The following is an 18527-nucleotide window of genomic DNA, read 5'->3' as shown; positions in this document are numbered from 1 at the left end:
ATATGCAATTTGCACACTTAGTCATGTACCCACGAGCTCCTCTCCCTAATGTTCAGTGAAAAACTGAGAGAAGCAGGAAGAGAAGCTCATTGTCACAGGACCATAAGTATGAAAGTCACATATGAGTGAAGTGTCCATGTGACGACTACTGGAACCTGCATGCTTCTGAATTCTAACAACTAATGCACTGCACACTTTTAGGATTCTCTCTTGCCGGTGGACAGTCATGTCAGCACAAGCATGCGATTTGTATGCTTCTGACCACATTCCAACTAGACATGCCCGGCCTCACTCAGTTCTTTTCATTGAGTGAGGCCACACATGTCTAGTCAGCATGTGACCACATGTATATAAATCGCCAGCGTGAGAGAATCCTGACATTTACATCCAGGTACCTTATAGATGATGTTGTCTCTGGAGCCATTCTTCTTTTCTTCATCTTGTCCAGATCCCATGATGCTTTTTCTCATCCACAGCTTGTCTCTGCAGACTTACATCTTCTCCGCTCTTTTGCGGAAAATCTCCACATGATGCCCTTAAAGATAAAAGTGTCATTATAATAATGCTCCTGAATAATAAATTGCCCCTCACTATATTGTCTGCACAAAATATGACCTCACACTGTCCCTCTTATGGTACATGCTCTTTACACTGACCTCTCCTTTCCATACCGGCCCCCATTTTCACACTGTCCTCTCACACTGTATCCCCCCTATAGGGCCCAGTATTTATACTGTACTCTATCATCACACTCCCCCTTCCTGGTATACTGTCCCCTCCTGGCTGTGCCCTTACACTGTCCCCTCATGCTACCCATGCCCACATCCCAACACCCTCACTCCCCGTACTCTGTCCACATATGTTTTTCACATCGCTACTCATACTGTGTCTGCATACATTCCCCCGTTTGCTCCCCAAACTGTCTGCCCCCATCCCCCATACTGTTTCCTCATATATGCCCCCCATTCCCCTGTACTGTTTCCTCATACATGCCCCCCATTCACCTGTACTGTTTCCTCACACATGCCCCCATCTCCCCCTTTGCTCTTCATTTTGTGTCCTCAAATCCCCCCCACACATTAAATCCCCCCATCCCCACTCCAAATATCACCCCACACATTAAACACCCCAATCCCCATGACAGATCTCCCCCACAAATTAAATCCCCCTATGCCCACTCCAAATATCACCCCACACATTAAATCCCCCATCCTCACTCCAAATTCCTCCCACACATATTAAATCCCCCATCCCCACTCCAAATCGCCCCCACACATTAAATACCCCCATCCCCTTGACAAATCTCCCCCACACATTAAACACCCCCATCCCCATGACAAATCTCCCCCCACACACATTCAATCCCCCATCTCCACTCCAATTCTCCCCACACACAATAAATCCCCCATCTCCACTCATATTAAATCTCCCCATCCAATAATAAATCCCCCCATCCCCACTCACATTAAATCTCCCCCCCACAATAAATCCCACCATACCCACTCACATTAAATCCCCCCCACAATATATCCCTCATTCCCACTCACATTAAATCCCCCCCTATCCCTGCACCTTCAGTGTCTTCAGCTCCACTTGAGCACTTTCCACCGATCTGCGTCTCTGACTCTGCTCTTCAGCGCAGGCGAGTGACGTCAGCAGCGTGATCACATGACCTGATCACGCTGCTGGCGTCGCTCTTACCCGGCAATCAGAGCTTCAATTGTACTCGCATCTCAGATGCAGTACAATTGAACACTGGGAGCCGGCGCGCTGCAGCTTCTCTGTGCTGGCTCTCAGCTTGACAGTTGGGACAGAGAACAGCAGACTCCCAGTCCGGGGGGCAGCAGAAAGCAGCCACCGGGAGAGACACTGCGGACCGCTGCTTTAGGTGGCCCGACTGCGCCCCCCTGCCGGCTGCGCCCGGGGCTCATGCCCCGGCTGCCCCCCTAGATACGCCACTGTTCTCTGGGGTCTCAGCTACCCATGGTAGCCGAGACCCCAGAGAAATTCTGACTCTGGGGAGCAATATATACTTATTTCTCAGCACCGTTAAAAAGCGTCGCTGAGGCATAAGTAACCGTAACTGCCGCCGTTAAAAGTCTTATCGGCTGTCGTTAAGGGGTTAAAAAATATTATTGTAAAGTAGACACATGGCAAATGTTAATTATAAACAATTTTTTGTGTGGTAAAACTATCTGGTTTGAGGGCATAAAAATATAAAATTTGAAAATTATGAAATTTTCAAATTTTTTGTCAAATTTTCGATATTTTCATAAATAAATACAAATCATATAGACCAAAATTTCCAGTAACATGAAGTACAACATGTCACAAAAAAACAATCTCAGAATCATATTTATAGTGTTGACCTTTATTTTTCAAGACTTCTAAAATTTGCGCTGGTAAACTGGATATCAGGACCAAATCATGACTGTTGGCAACTAGTGATGAGCAAACGTACTCGCCACTACTCGGTACTTGCCCGAAGATCACTATGCTCGGTGTACTCGGCGAGCACCAAGAATTTCCGGGATTATTCGGTGAGAGCTCGAGTCTCCGCCCTGCAATTCTGGCACTCTTTATAGCGCCAATGACAATGCAGGAATTGTCAGCCATGCACTGTAATGTCGCAGCCATCTTTGTTGTGGTATTGCAGTGATTGGCTGGCCGCACAGCGTCATCAGGTTTATAAGAAAACTGGCGCCGCCCTGCTCGCCGCATTCTGCTCCGGACTTAGCGAGTGTAGGGAGAGCTGCTGCTAAGATAGGGTCAGAATCGTCCTGTTAATAGTTAGTGTAGGTCTGTAACTGTTCGGTTCTCAGCTCCTGTGAAACCAACAGTCCTTTTTAAGGCTAATTTGCGGGTCCTGAGATTTCAGCGCTAGGTAGGCAGGGGAGTCTATGTGCACATATCCACATCAGTGCAAGGCCTGCAGGCACTGTATGTGAGTACATAGCTCTCACTACATACCTCCAAAAGCTCCATTACTGTCTGCTGCTGCTGCTTATTTACTATATACCTAGCTGCAGTTTTGTTTTTTTAACTTCACCGAAACCCCCCCAGTCTGTTATGTCTTTGTTTGAAAAATCATATTTTCGCAGGCATACATAGCATAGTTCTGTGGGCTAGCCTTGTTCAAAAAAATTTTTTTCTAAAATTCACCAAAAACAATTTATACAGTCTATGTCAGGCTGAGTCCTGGTGTATGTGTGTTTGAAAAATCGTATTTTTGCAGGCATACGTAGCATAATTCTGTGTGCTAGCCTTGTTCTACTCTTTTTTTTTTTTTATTCACCAAAAAGCCAAAAAAAATGTAATACAGTCTATTATGTCAGGCTGAGGCCTGGTGTTTCTGTGTTTGAAAAATCGTATTTCCGCAGGCATATGTAGCATAGTTCTGTGTGCTAGCCTTGTTCAAATTGTTTTCTTAAATTCACCAAAAACCAAAAAATAATTTATACAGTCTATTTCAAGTCCTGGTGTATCTGTGTTTGAAAAATCTTATTTTCGCAGGCATACGTAGCATAATTATGTGTGCTCGCCTTGAACTACTCTTTTTTTTTTCTTATAAATTCACCAAAAAGCAAAAAAAAATTAATACAGTCTGTCATGTCAGGCTGAGGCATGGTGTTCCTATGTTTGAAAAATCGTATTTCCGCAGGCATATGTAGCACATTTCTGTGTGTTAGCCTTGTTCTACTCTTTCTTTCTTTTTTATTTGTTTTTTTAAATTCATAGTTTCGTAGGCATACGTGGCATAGTTCTGTGTGCTAGCCTTGTTCTACTCTTTCTTTTTTTTATTTGTTTTTGCAAATTCACCGAAAACCAAATACATATTTAATGCAGTCTGTTATGTCATGCTGAGGCCTGCTGTTTCTGTGTTTGAAAAATTGCAGTTCCGCAAGCATATGTAGCATAGTTCTGTGTGCTAGCCTTGTGCTACTCTTTTTTTTTTTCTTTAAATTCACCAAAAGCAAAAAAAAAATTTTATTCAGTCTGTTATGTCAGGCTGAGGCTTGGTGTTTCTGTGTTTGAAAAATTGCAGCTTTGCAGGCATACTGATCAGATATGATTTAGCTCCAAATAAATACATTTGTGTTGAGCTTTTGAAATAGTGCAGTAGTCCATTTAACATGGGCAAGGCAAGGGGAAAGGGACAGGGAAGTGGACATGATGCTGATGGTGCATGCAGAGGACGAGGATGTGGCCAAGTTAAAAGTGGGACACAACAAAGACCCACATCTTCTCACTCGATCTTCCTGTCCCAGGTGCTAGGGGACCGCAGCACACCACTATTGAAGCCAGAGCAGTGGCAAATGGTTGTGGTTGGATAATGGATAATGCTTCCAGTCACTTGGCCACCACCACCACCACCATATCTTCCACACAGTCAAGTCTGAGCAGCCATGAGTGTGGACCGGATATTCCTCACCCTGATCCTCCTTCCTCCCACCATGCTGAGTGCCCTGAGACAACTGATCCCACACTTGGACATTCCAAAGAGCTGTTCAGTTTTCCCTTTCAAGATTCCAGACTCTCAGCCAGTCAACTTGAAGTGGGGCTAGATGGGATCGCATGTAGCGATGCCCAAAGCTTTGAACAGCTCCGCGGCTGCGGAGAATATACTCTGATGACATGGAATTTGAGAAACAGGCACTAATCTTGAAAGAGAGATTCATTGAACGTGGCTATAGCCGACGATCAATTAAAAGGGGCTATAATAGGGCTAAAAACACCATCCGGCATCAAGCATTATATGGTACGAAACCGCAGAAATCTAACCAGAAGGTGAGATTTATCACACAATATAATGGTCAAACAGAAATGATGAGATCACAATTAGTGAGATCGTGGGGAATTCTGAAAGCTGATCCTATTTTGTCACAATATGTGGGTGATAGACCCAACATTACATATCGCAGGTCAAAGACTTTGGGTGACTATTTGGTGAAGAGTCACTACAAATTTGAACCAACAACTACTACCTTCTTGGCTAACACTAAACGTCCATCTGGTTGTAGAGCTTGCGGCAAATGTGTAGCCTGCCCCAACATAGTAAGAGCTGAAACTTTTGTTAATTCCAGTGGGACTATCACCTTTAAAATTAAACATGCCATAACATGCGCATCAAAGGCTGTGATTTACTATGCCACATGCCCATGTTCTTTAATCTACATAGGCATGACAACCAGACAATTTAAAGTGCGATTTTGGGAACATGTACGTGGGATACAGGCTGCAAGAGAGGTTGAAGACATATCAGAATTAAAAACTATCCCGAAACATTTCAGGATTCATCATAACTGTGATCCATCTGGTTTAAAATTCATAGGTATTGATACCATTGTATTAAACGAGCGGGGTGGTAAAATTGGCAAACCACTTGCAAAAATGGAGACCAAATGAATCTGGACTCTAAATACAGTGTCACCCAAGGGACTGAATGAGAATTTGAGCTTTGTTCCCTTCTTGTAAACCACCAGTGTATATTTTAATAATTGTATATTTCTGTGCTATTGTAAATTCTTAGGCCTTTTTATATATTTTTTTAAACGATTTTATTATTTTTTATGTTTAACACATATCTTTTCTTATTTTACTGTTCTACTTACCTTATCATGCAACTCACTCTTGATTCCTTGTTGTGATGGTGTCGTGTGAATCGTATCTTTGGATCGGATTCTTGTGATTGGAAGAATCGGACTTCTTACGGATCAAACATGATGCTCTGTGTATTGATAATAGCTATATGGAAAATTTTGTATAATTAATTTTTATTGTTTGATACCTGTACCATAGTCTTTGGTACATTATTGACCACTATTATCATTTATTATATCTTATAGCATAATGTTTCGATATGTAATCTAATATCATCATTTTTCCAGTTTAATGTGCATATTTATCACTGTATATATTTTTTCTTTATATTTTTTCTTTATTTTTAGTTATTTGTATTTTTTCTTTTTTTCTGTATGTATACAGGATTTCTCTTTATATATGCTATATGTGTTTTTTTTATATATATATATGTAAAATATATCTGACCCATTAATAATTAATATATATCATATCCCCTCTAATCCTTTGTGAATTTGGGCATGAGTATCGATGATACAGTTTATATTTATATACATAAGTACACTCTTTATGTTTATATATGTTTTTTCATTCTGAGTGCTAGTATACAGGTCCCATCCAGAGGTAAAATGTGATCAAGACATAGTTAGCGTTATTATAGGTTTATCTTCTATCCTCCCTAGACTCCGTCCCTGGTTGTGCGCATGCCCAGTCTGCGGTTTGGAGCTCTGCCGCACCACGTCTCCGTGTACTTGGTAACATCGGGTACTCAGCCCCCGTACGTCCGGTCACGTAACGCGGGTGCCGGAAACTCCTGATCTGCTTGACCGCACATGCGCCGGCTATACCCGGGCCGCAGCATTAGGTGAAAGGATTATATATAAGGCTCCATCTTACAATAGCCACCCCCTGACGAAGGATTAAAGATCCAAAACACGCGTCGGGGTGCGCAATTATGGGACGTGGCTGACCCTGTTAATAAGGTAGTTATTGTGTATCTCCCTATTTTTTGCACCTTGCACTTTTGTTTGGTGTGTTCTTGAGCGGTTCTAGCTGCACTTTAATTGCAGGTTGCACATTGCACTTTGTACTCCACATTGCCACACATGTGGACACGTGGACATGCTGTATTAACATACACATATGTTAATATATAAGGCAATTCCTGGTACTTGCCTCCTTGCACATGATATATTGCAGTTTGCACATTTTACTACTTGCACTTCATATTTATATGAGGGATTTTCTTTTTCCTTTTCACATTATTTGATTATAGTATAGCACTAGTATATAATAAATAGCATATATAATTTTTTATATACATGGTTTTTTTTATATTTTTTTTGTATATATTTTTTTATACACACTATAATAGGGAAGCACTACTCCTATCTATATATATAATTGCCTAAGGGTTTTTCCGTCTGTCTGTCTGTCTGTCTGTCCTGGAAATCCCGCGTCTCTGATTGGTCGAGGCCGCTAGGCCTCGACCAATCAGCGACGGGCACAGCGACGATGATGTCATAAAGGATGTAGACATCCCGCGTCTCTGATTGGTCGAGGCCGCTAGGCCTCAACCAATCAGCAATGGGCACAGCGACGATGATGTCATAATGGTTGCCATGGCGACGATGATGTCATAAAGGTTGCCTCGACCAATCAGCGACGGGCACAGCGACAATGATGTCATAATGGTTGCCATGGCGACGATGATGTCATAAAGGTTGCCTCGACCAATCAGCGACGGGCACAGTCTGCCGCGAATTCTGGAATCATCATTGTCCATATACTACGGGGACATGCATATTCTAGAATACCCGATGCGTTAGAATGGGGCCACAATCTAGTGTATATATATATATATATATATATATATATATACAAACTGGGTCAGCCTTTACCATTTATTTTATATCTGATTTTAATTATGTGTAATTTTTAGTCCTGTTGTGCGCACAACTGTTGTATTTAATTAGCTATTCATATATAATAAAGGCATTTTATATCTACTTCTTGCTTGGTGGTTTTTCTGGGTATTTCCATATACTGGTTGTGTTTGCTTCCTCCAAAGCTTTGAACAGCTACGGTCACACGAAGGCGATGGTGGGAAAGTGTCAAAAGAGGTGGACGATGATGAGACACAATTGCCAGAAAGTCATGAGGAGGAGCAGGGTGCGGATGTGGAAGACGAGGTGGTGGATGACATAGTGACTGACCCAACCTGGCAGGAGGACATGCAGAGCGAGGACAGAAGCAGACATGGGGAAGGAGGCATATCACCCCAACAGGCAGGAAGAAGCAGTGTGGTGGCCACAGACAGAAGGTGTGCATCCGTTCCCCGTAACACCAACATGAGGAAAGTTGCCATTCCAACTGTTAGACCATCCCGAGTCTGGTTATTTTTTAAAGATTCTGCCAATAACCCCAAACAGGCCATTTGCAGCACCTGCCATGCCTGCATCAGGGGTAGCAAAACTACTAGCCTGACCACCACCAGCATGATCAGGCACATGGCAGCAAAGCACCCGACTTTATGGGCCGAACCCCAGGCTCCAGGAACACTGTCTGCAGGTGACACCACTGCTTCTTTCACTGTTTTGCATAGAAGCCAATCCCCAGTCCACCGTGCATGTGAAGATGCCTCTAGCCCTGCACCTGTGGTTGCCCACAGTCAAGCAGCACCATCATCAAGCCCGTCCACGTCCTTGTCCCAGCACAGCCTTCAGTTGTTTATACCCCAGTCATTGGAACGCAAGAGGAAATACCCAGCCAACCCCCCACAGACCACAGTCCTAAATTCTAACATTTCTCTTCTGCTTGTGCTCAAAATGTTGCCTTTTAGGCTCGTTGAGACGGAAGCTTTCCACAACCTGATGGTGAGGGCCATGCCAAGGTACTCGGTCCCCTGTCGCCACTATTCTTCCCGGTATGCCGTACCGGCATTACACCAGCGTGTGTCCCACAACATTACCCGTGCTTCAACAATGCTGTTACTGGGAAAGTCCACCTAACCACGGACACATGGACAAATGCTTATGGCCAGGGATGGTACATCTCACTGACGGCACACTGGGATAACATACTGGAAGCCGGGACCCAGTCAGACCTTGGGATGGAACACAGCCTCCCCATGCCGAGGATTGCGGGCCCTACGTCAATCAGGGTTGCCCCAACAGTGTACAGCTACTGCATCTCCTCCTCCTCTGCCTCCATCTCTGAAATCAACACATCAGTCAGAAGCTGGAAGCACTGCCTCAACCAAGTGGTAACAGGCTGTGCTGAAGCTAGTCTGCATAGGTGACAAACTGCACAATGCAGAAGAGTTGTGGACAGCGCTGAAAGAGCAGTCAGATATTTGGATGACACCGCTGAACCTACAGCCAGGCATGTTTGTGTGTGACAATGGCCGGAACCTGGTGGCGGCTCTGAGGCAAGGTGAGCTCACACATGTACCTTGCTTGGCCCATGTGCTTAACCTCATGGTTCAACGATTTCTGAAAAGCTACCCGGAGCTGTCGGATCTGCTAGTGAAAGTACGCCATCTGTCTGTCCAGTTTAGAAAGTCAGCTACAGCTTCAGCCGCCTTTGCCGTGCTTCAGCAACATTTACAGCTTATAGCTCACACCGACTGGTGTGTTATGCCCCGCACTCTACGCTGCATATGTTGGAAAGGATTTGTGAGCAGAAGAGGGCAGTTGTTGACTACCAACATCAACAAGGCCGTCGATATTCAGTTCAGACTCCACAAAGGACTGCACCAAGATGATGAGCGGCGATGATGCCATAATTAGCATCACCATCCCGCTTCTCAGTATTCTAAAAACCTCTCTGCTCACAATTAAAGGGGATGCATTGCAGGCAGAGCACGAGGACATGGATCAAGGAACCATACAGGGGGATTACACACAGCCCAGCCTCATGTCTTCACAACGTGGATTGGTAGGCAATGAGGAGGAGGAAGAACAGGAGCTACTTTCATGCGCTATAGACGGTACTACAAGCACAGCTGTCATACCGTGTGTTCAGCGGGGATGGCCTGAGAACAGGGAGGAGTAGGATGAGGATGAGGCAGAGGAGGAAAGCATGGTTAGTCGTCCTGTTGGTGAGGACACAGAAGTCTTGCCTGTTAGCAGTCTGGCACGCATGGCTGACTTTATGTTGCGCTGCGTTTCACGTGACCCTCGCATTATAAAAATTTTTGGTGACACTCATTACTGGTTAGTGACACTTCTAGACCCACGTTACAAGGAGAACTTTCAATCTCATCTGCCAGAGGCAGACAGGTGTACTAAAATATTACAGTACCAGCAGAGGGCCCTTATAGCAGAATTACTTAGAATATTCCCATGTGAGAACGCTGGCAGCAGATGTCAGAGTTTGTTGTACAACCAAGGAGTTCAAGCGAGAGAGACAGAAGTACAATCTAGCTCAGGCAGGGGAGGAATGGCAAAGTTCTGGGACAGTTTTCTCAGACCCTCCCATCGTGCCGGCACAGAGCCAAGAGGTGCTGTCACAAGAAGGGCAATATTTGGGAAGATGCTGAGGGAGTACCTTCCAGATCGTACAAACGTCCTCCAGGATTCCTCTGTGCCTTTTAATTATTGGGTATCCAAGCTGGACACATGGCATGAACTGGCTCTCTACGCCTTTGAGGTCCTGGCCTGGCCTGCTGCTAACATTCTGTCAGAGCGGGTTTTTAGTGCCGCTGGTTGAATTATAACAGATAAGCGCATCCGCCTGTCAACTGAAAATGCTGACAGGCTGACTTATAAAAATGAACAAAGGCTGGATTGGGCAAGACTTCTGTACACCACCAAGTGAAAACAGCGAAACATAACCTCTAATACATTCTCTTTTTTTGGGGAGGTGTATTCTCATGCATCTTTTGACAACCACACATGGGTATACGCTTCCAGATTTGGTCTATTTGTTGTAATCCTCCTCTTTATCCTCATCGTCATCATCTACAACCAGTAGAACACCAGGGTAAACGGATTCCGTGATGCCAAAGTCACAATTTTTTTTTTTTTGCAAGGGTGTTTTTAGGATGCCTGTCACTAATTAGAAACCAAAACAAATGTTACTCCCACAGGGGAAAATGTCATAAAAAAGAGATGTACAACAACTATTATTCCGATTTATTCTTATATTATCCATTTTCCCTTTCTCTTGACAGTCCTCTAATAAGGTAGTGTATACTTCTAAAATAGAAAATTATTCAAGGACTTTTATATTATACTAGCTATTGAACCCGTTCTACGCCCGGGTGGCGAGCATTTATATTGGTATATGGTCTCCATCCTGGTATGTGCTGCTCCATCCTGCGTCCCCATCCTGTCATGTGCTGCTCCATCCTGCGTCCCCATCCTGTCAGGTGCTGCTCCCATCCTGCGCCCCCATCCTGTCATGTGCTGCTCCCATCCTGCACCCCCGTTCTGTCATGTGCTGCTGCCATCCTGCACCCCCGTTCTGTCATGTGCTGCTCCCATCCTGCGCCCCTATCCTGTCATGTGTTGCTCCCATCCTGCGCCCCCATTCTGTCATGTGCTGCTGCCATCCTGCACCCCCATTCTGTCATGTGCTGCTTCCATCCTGCACCCCCGTTCTGTCATGTGCTGCTTCCATCCTGCACCCCCGTTCTGTCATGTGCTGCTTCCATCCTGCACCCCCATTCTGTCATGTGCTGCTGCCATCCTGCACCCCCGTTCTGTCATGTGCTGCTTCCATCCTGCACCCCGTTCTGTCATGTGCTGCTGCTATCCTGCACCCCCGTTCTGTCATGTGCTGCTGCCATCCTGCACCCCCGTTCTGTCATGTGCTACCCCCATCCTGCGCCACCATTCTATAATTTGCTGCTCCCATCCATATGCCCCATACGCTGCTCCATAAAGGTTTATGGCCCCCATAAGATGCTCCATATTATATGCCCCGTACACTGCTCCATAAAGGTTTATGGCCCCCATAAGATGCTCCATAGTATATGCCCCCGTACACTGCTCCATAAAGGTTTATGTCCCCCATAAGATGCTCCATAGTATATGCCCCCGTACACTGCTCCATAAAGGTTTATGGCCCCCATAAGATGCTCCATAGTATATGCCCCCGTACACTGCTCCATTATGGTTGATGGCCCCCATAAGATGCTCCATAGTATATGCCCCGTATGCTGCTGCGATATATAAAAAAAATACCATACTCACCTATCGTCGCTGGGCGCCAAGTGCTGGGGGGCCTGAGCAGGCAGGGACACCGGCGCGCTGTGGGGGTCAGGTGCCGGAGTCGCCGCTAGCTCAGGCCCCCCAGCACTTGCTATATTCACCTGTCTATCCCGTTCCAGCGCTGCGCACCGCTCCATGTTCCGGGTCCTCTGGTTGTGACTGTTCAGTCAGAGGGCGGCGCGCATTAAGCAGAGGACCCGGAAGATGGAGCGGCGCGCAGCGCTGGAACGGGACAGACAGGTGAATATAGCTATACATACTTACCCTCCTGCCACGTCCTTCCTCTCCGTTGGAGATCGCGGTGTGCGTTCAGTGCTTACGCATACCGTGATCTCCTGGGAGCGTCACTCTGTGGGGTCCAGACTGCGCCGGCGATTGCGCTTGCGCAGTCTATAAAGGCTTCGGACAGAGTGACGCTCCCAGCGTTATATTATAGATTTTTATTTATAGCCATCTTTGAGCTGTTGCTAGGGACAAACATATCTGGCTTCAAATCTATGAACCTGTGTTCGCCCCTCCCTTTTGTTATTTACTTTCATCGGTGGATCCACATTTTTTATTTCTTTGCTTGATTTCATTATGATTTATCTTTATGTCTCCTCATTCTCCACCACTAGATCACCAGGCTTAATGTCTTCTGTGCCGCTACATGTAGTCCAAGTTTTGATAAGGGTGTATTTTTTTTTAAAATGTATACGCCTTGGGGAAATGTTTGCAGGCCATGCACTGCGTGTATGGGCATTACAAGTCTAGGAGACACACTCCTTTACCTTGGGCCTAGTTTTTAATGAGGCCTTCAGCAATGTCTTCTCATTCTCCACAACTAGATCACCACGCTGAACGTGTTCTGTGCTGTTATAGGCAGCCCATTTTTTGGCAAGGGTGTCTATGATGCCCATAGTATATTTTAAAAAAATGTATCCCCCTTGGGGAAATGTTTGTCAGCCCATGCACTGCGTGTATGGGCATTACAAGTCTAGGAGACACACTCCTTTACATTGAGCCTAGTTTTCAATGAGGCCTCCAGCAATGTCTCCTCATTCTCCACCACTAGATCACCAGGCTTAACGTCTTCTGTGCCGCTACAGGCAGTCCATTTTTTGGCAAGGGTGTCTATGATGCCCATAGTATATTTTTTTAAAATGTACCCTCCATGGGGAAATGATTTTGGGGTTCCCTTCAGATCATAGGCATGCCACAATGAAAGCTTGCTCTCTTCCCTTTAGACCACTATCATAGTTCTTCTACACAAACAGAACACACTACAGGTGGAGCCCACGACTTGTCCTGATCACCTAGTTTTACACCAAAGTGTGCATAATACTGCGGCGCCCCAGTGTCCTGGTCGTTGCAGTGATGTCATTATCCTTTCAGGGGAGAAGTGATGTCATGTCTGAAGGCAATGAAAGACAACCACATTCAGGTATCACACACATGCAACATGTTCACACTCCAGACCAGAAGGGGGAGCTCTAAGCCTGTTTAGGGTGAGCTCCCCTACTTACATCCTGATCTGGAGGGAAAAGGAGTTCAGTTCCTGTCAGGCAGACAGAAGGAGAGGAGCTCTGCTGGCATGACGTGCTGCAACTCCTGGGAAAAGACACTAAAAGGTGAACATACTGCAGAGAGTGTGCAGGAGAGCAGAGCACAAGAGAGCAATACCAGAGGGAGATCAGCCAGGAACAAGCTGCTCCTTTCTGAGGCGCAGAAGCCGGTAGCCAGGAACACCGAGGGAGCAACTGTCTCTAAGCCTTGCTCCAGAGACCGGCAGGACAGTCAATTCCAAGTTGGCTGCCCGACCTTAAATCTAAGAAGACACGGTGGCAACTTGTGGGGGTCGGGCATCTCTAGGGTCCCTATAAACAAGCCTCAGGCCATCAGTCATATGGGTTTGTCCTATCCACACCATTTGGGGGACAGAGAGGAAGAAATAACATCTAGAATATCTACAAGAGTTGTGAGGACCTTATCGAGAAGCTCAGCAGGAAGGTACTACAACACACAGGCGCTAGAAGGAAGGCTACTGATTTCCATCTGGATAAGGGGACTCTGGAATTGCCTTCAGACTGACCGGACTCTGCCTGCCCTGTCATCTGGCGCTCTGGGCTGAGGATACCATCTGAAGTCTTCAGTAAACAAGGTAAAAGACTGCAAACCTGTCTTCTCGTTCTTTACTGCACCTTGCCCATATATAAACTCTTTTACTGGATACCCCTGAGGGCCACGGACCGGGTCAGCCACCATGACATCCCCCGAACCACAGGACCTGGTGCCGAGTACCCCATTGCCCTACTCTGGGGGCGATCCATTTTGGCATCACGAACAGGATGCACTCAAGCCTGAAAAATCGGGTCATGTGTGCCTAAGAACTGTGATTTGCTTAAAGACTGTGTTGCAAAAATTGCCGCCAAAATCCGCCATTGCCGCGCCGTGTGGAGTGCGAGGGGAGAAGTCATACCTTCATGGGTGGAGCCAGCCAAAAAGAGCGCGAAGCAAGAAGACGGGTGCCGTGCTGCTGCCTGAAAAGCCAGAAGTGGAGACGCCGTGCAGCAGAGCCGCTAGAAGAGACGCTGCAAACTGCCAATTCCGGAGAGGAGCCCCGACTTCCACCAGGTTAGTAGAGGGGAGGAATGGCCATGTCCGATACGGGAAGGGAAGTAGCGGCGGTCGCAGCCGCAGACCTGGAAGCGCCTCCAGGCCCCGCAATAGACGCAGCCGCAGGCCTTGTACCGTCGCAGGGTCTCACAGAGCTTGCCGCTTCCATCAGCCAGCCGGACACCACCACGGCTACAGCGGCCATAATGCCCTTCTCCATGCCATGCATCCCTGGTGCAGCCTGGCTCCTTCGATACTCTGGAGAATCGCATACATTAACTGACTTTAAAGAAGGGATCTGCAGCCTGCTTGAGGCTGACAGAGCCTCAGAAGGTTCACATGGTAACGGGCCAACTGTTTGGAGCGGCTCTGAGAGGGGTGAAGTCCTGGCCCGCTGCGGATAAAGGGAGCGTGCAGCAGGTGTTTGCAAAGCTTAAAACCACCTTTGACACCCGCACCGCTACAGAAATTAAATTGATGTTCTACGGTCGCAAGCAGAGGCCGCAGGATAGCTTACGGGACTATGCCCTTAATCTCCAGGAGGCACTGCGGGCAATCAAACAGGATGATCCAAATGGCATGCAAGATGAGGATAAACTCTTAAAGGAGTGGTTCATCGAGGGACTCCTGTGCAATAACCAAAGGGCCCAACTGCACCTCTGGCCATGCAGAATCCTGACCTGACCTTTGCGCAATTTAAGGACAAGGCCATCCAAGTGCTACAGGAGTGACAGCCCAGCCGTGCAGTACTTCCTAGGCATCAAGCCCTCACGAACCACCAGGAGGTGGCGCCAGATCCTCAAGTTTCTGCTGAGGCCCATGCCCAGATCCTGGAAGACGATTCCCCTGCAGGACTACGCCTCCAGATGCAGGAGCTGGCCAAGAGCGTTGCTGCCTTAGCTCGGACCGTGCAGTCCCTACAGGAGGCCCCCAAGGAGAAGATCCAGCTGGCTTCCAGACCGGAGGATGTTCCCTGGCGACGACAGAGGAGGATCCCGCCGACCAGAGGCAGAGATGACAATCGCTTTCATCAGGATGGACGACCCATCTGCCGCCACTGCAACCAGGCAGGCCACATTGCAAGGTACTGTCATTTAAACGAGCAATCCCTGGGGCAGAGGGCCAACCCCCAGGAGTAGGATGACCAGGCCCGCAAAACTGGAGAGCCAAGTACATTGGAGGACGATCTGTTCTCCCCATTGTGATCGACGGTATCCCCATGAACGCTCTGTTGGACACCGGTTCTCAGGTGACAACTATGCCTTACATCCTTTATAAACGTTATTGGGAGGACACCGACATTACTCGTGGCCCTGATGATGATTTTACCATAGTAGCCAGTAACGGTCAGCCATTGCCACAAGTGGGGTACAAAGAGGTCACCATTAAAGTAGGGCGGGTAGAATTGAAGGCCCAAGGAATTCTGATTGTTGATATTGACCGACGTGAATGTAACCCCATGATGACCATTGGTACTAATGTCATAGAAAATTGTCTTGCAGGGGTTATTGTCTTGTTACGGCAGGTGGCAGAAACAGCTGGTTACAGTGAACAACGTGCCCTGCAGAAAGAAATCCGAGCTCTAATGCAGAGACAACAGGTAGAACTAACTGGTGGAGAAATTGGCCGTGTCACACTGAGTGATTCAATCCCCATTACAATACCCCCCAGGAGTGAAATGTTAATATGGTGTCGGGCAGCAATAGGCCTCAGAGGTAAAGATTACCAAGCCCTGGTAGAACCTGTGTATTCAGATAGTAGGCCCACCCTCCTGACAGCCAGAGGGGGGGTTGAAGTCCGCAAGGGGAGGGTGCCAGTACGTGTCCTTAACTGTGGAGAGGAAGAGGTCCACCTAATCAAATTTGCCACACTTGCCAAATTGTTTGCTGTTGATAATAATGTGATACAGGCAACAGAACTAGTGTTGAGCATTCCGATACCGCAAGTATCGGGTATCGGCCGATATTTGCGGTATCGGAATTCCGATACCGAATTCCGATACTTACCGCGTATCAGATACCGGAATCGGAAGTTCCCAGAATTCAAACTGAACGCATCAGCCAATGAGGAATGATTGGAAGTGTGGGCACATCCTGTTTAGCATGGTGGGCATGTAAGTACTGGCAAGGCTGTGATTGGCTGCTGAAATGATGTCACTCTGCACTATAAAAAACGCTGCCGCCATTTTGCGCTCACTCTGCTGTGATTTCAGTTAGGGACAGGACGCTGTGTTCTAACTGAGGGCCAGTTGAGCTAGCTAATTGCTTTATTTTCCTTTCCAAAGGCTAATTTAGCAAAACGCTGTGTGTTCTTCACTGTTCACCTTGCTCTTGCCTTGCAGCGCTGTTTTAACAGCGTTCTGCAAGGTCTCTGTGTGTGTGTGTGTGTGCAGCTCACTCTGTAGTCTGTGTGCAGCCATATACCCGGTTGTATTCAGCTCAGGGGGGGTTCACACTGCCTCACACAGTTGTCCTTTTTTGCTCATAGTGCAGCCTGCTGCACATTTTTTCTCAAATTTCCTATTAGTGTTTTTCCACCAGTCTCCAGCTAAATTGTGGAAAAACACTACATAGGATAACCTAGAGGGGGGTTTTTGGGCCTTGCAGCGCCGTTTACGGCTGTCTGCACGGTCTCCGTGTGAGCCCTGCTCGCCCTGTAGTCTGTGTGCAGCCATAGCCGGTTGGATTCAGCTCAGGGTTCGTTACTGGCTCATACCTTGAGAAAAATTTTCCTTTTTTTCAAATAGTGCAGCCTGTTTAAAAAATTTTTTAAAAAATCCCTATTAGTGTTTTTCCACCCGTCTCCAGCTAAATTGTGGAAAAACACTACATAGGATAACCTAGAGGGGGTTTTTGGGCCTTGCAGCGCCGTTTACGGCTGTCTGCACGGTCTCCGTGTGAGCCCAGCTCGCCCTGTAGTCTGTGTGCAGCCTTAGCCGGTTGGATTCAGCTCAGGGTTCGTTACTGGCTCATACCTTGAGAAAAATTTTCCTTTTTTTCAAATAGTGCAGCCTGTTTAAAATTTAAAAAAAAAATTCCTATTAGTGTTTTTCCACCCGTCTCCAGCTAAATAGTGGAAAAACACTACATAGGATAACCTAGAGGGGGTTTATTGGGCCTTGCAGCGCCGTTTACGGCTATCTGCACGGTCTCTGTGTGAGCGCAGCTCGCCCTGTAGTCTGTGTGCAGCTATAGCCGGTTGGATTCAGCTCAGGGTGCGTTACTGCCTCATACCTTGAAAAACAATTTCCTTTTTTTCAAATAGTGCAGCCTGTTTAAAATTAAAAAAAAAAATTCCTATTAGTGTCTTTCCACCCGTCTCCAGCTAAATAGTGGAAAAACACTACATAGGATAACCTAGAGGAGGGTTTTTTGGCCTTGCAGCGCCGTTTACGGCTGTCTGCACGGTCTCCGTGTGATTTAAACTAGCTCTGTAGCCCGATCTGCACAAAAAAAAAAGTAAAGTTCACCAAACACAACTTAACACTTGTGTAGGCCACATTTGAAAAATAATAAAGTTTAGTCCACACTTTACAACATTAGTGTTTCTTACACCTGTTAGGAGGAGCATTTCAGGAATAAGCACACTAAGGCCTTAGTACTTTTCTGCTTATCTTTATCTGTCAACCAAGATGAAGAGGGCAGGGAGTAAGGCACGTGGGCGTGGGCGCGGAGCAGGGAGAGGAGCAGGGAGAGGACATGGTGATTCTGTGCCTGCTGCGGGCACTCAGTTTCAGCAGGGAACAGTCCTTCATGCGCAGCTTTGTCGGAGAGCGCCGTGCACCGCTGCTGCGTGAAGACCAAATTGAAGCCGTTGTCGGGTGGATGGCAGCTAACGCCTCGGCATCGACTTCAGTTAGTGCCACATCCTCTCAGGCACAGAGCACTGGAGAGCAGCCATCTGTCTCTTCACCACCTGCCAAATTGGCCAGGCAGTCAGAGAGCCCAGGACAGGAGCCGTCTCTACTTCTGTTCTCTGAATCTCTTGGCTTGGAAACAGGGGGCCAGCCAAGCAGCATTGGAGAAATGGAAGAAGAGGCAGTGTGCAGTGATGCCCAACAGCTTTTTCTCTCTGACTCTGAAGAGGCAGGTGGGCCAGTGCCTCCGGTGACCACAGCGCAGTACGCATCTGATG

The sequence above is a fragment of the Ranitomeya imitator genome, chromosome 1, assembly GCF_032444005.1.
Source record: "Ranitomeya imitator isolate aRanImi1 chromosome 1, aRanImi1.pri, whole genome shotgun sequence".
In the NCBI taxonomy this organism is placed as follows: domain Eukaryota; kingdom Metazoa; phylum Chordata; class Amphibia; order Anura; family Dendrobatidae; genus Ranitomeya; species Ranitomeya imitator.
The sequence above is the reverse complement of the archived record's forward strand: the minus strand, read 5'-3'. Positions refer to the sequence as shown.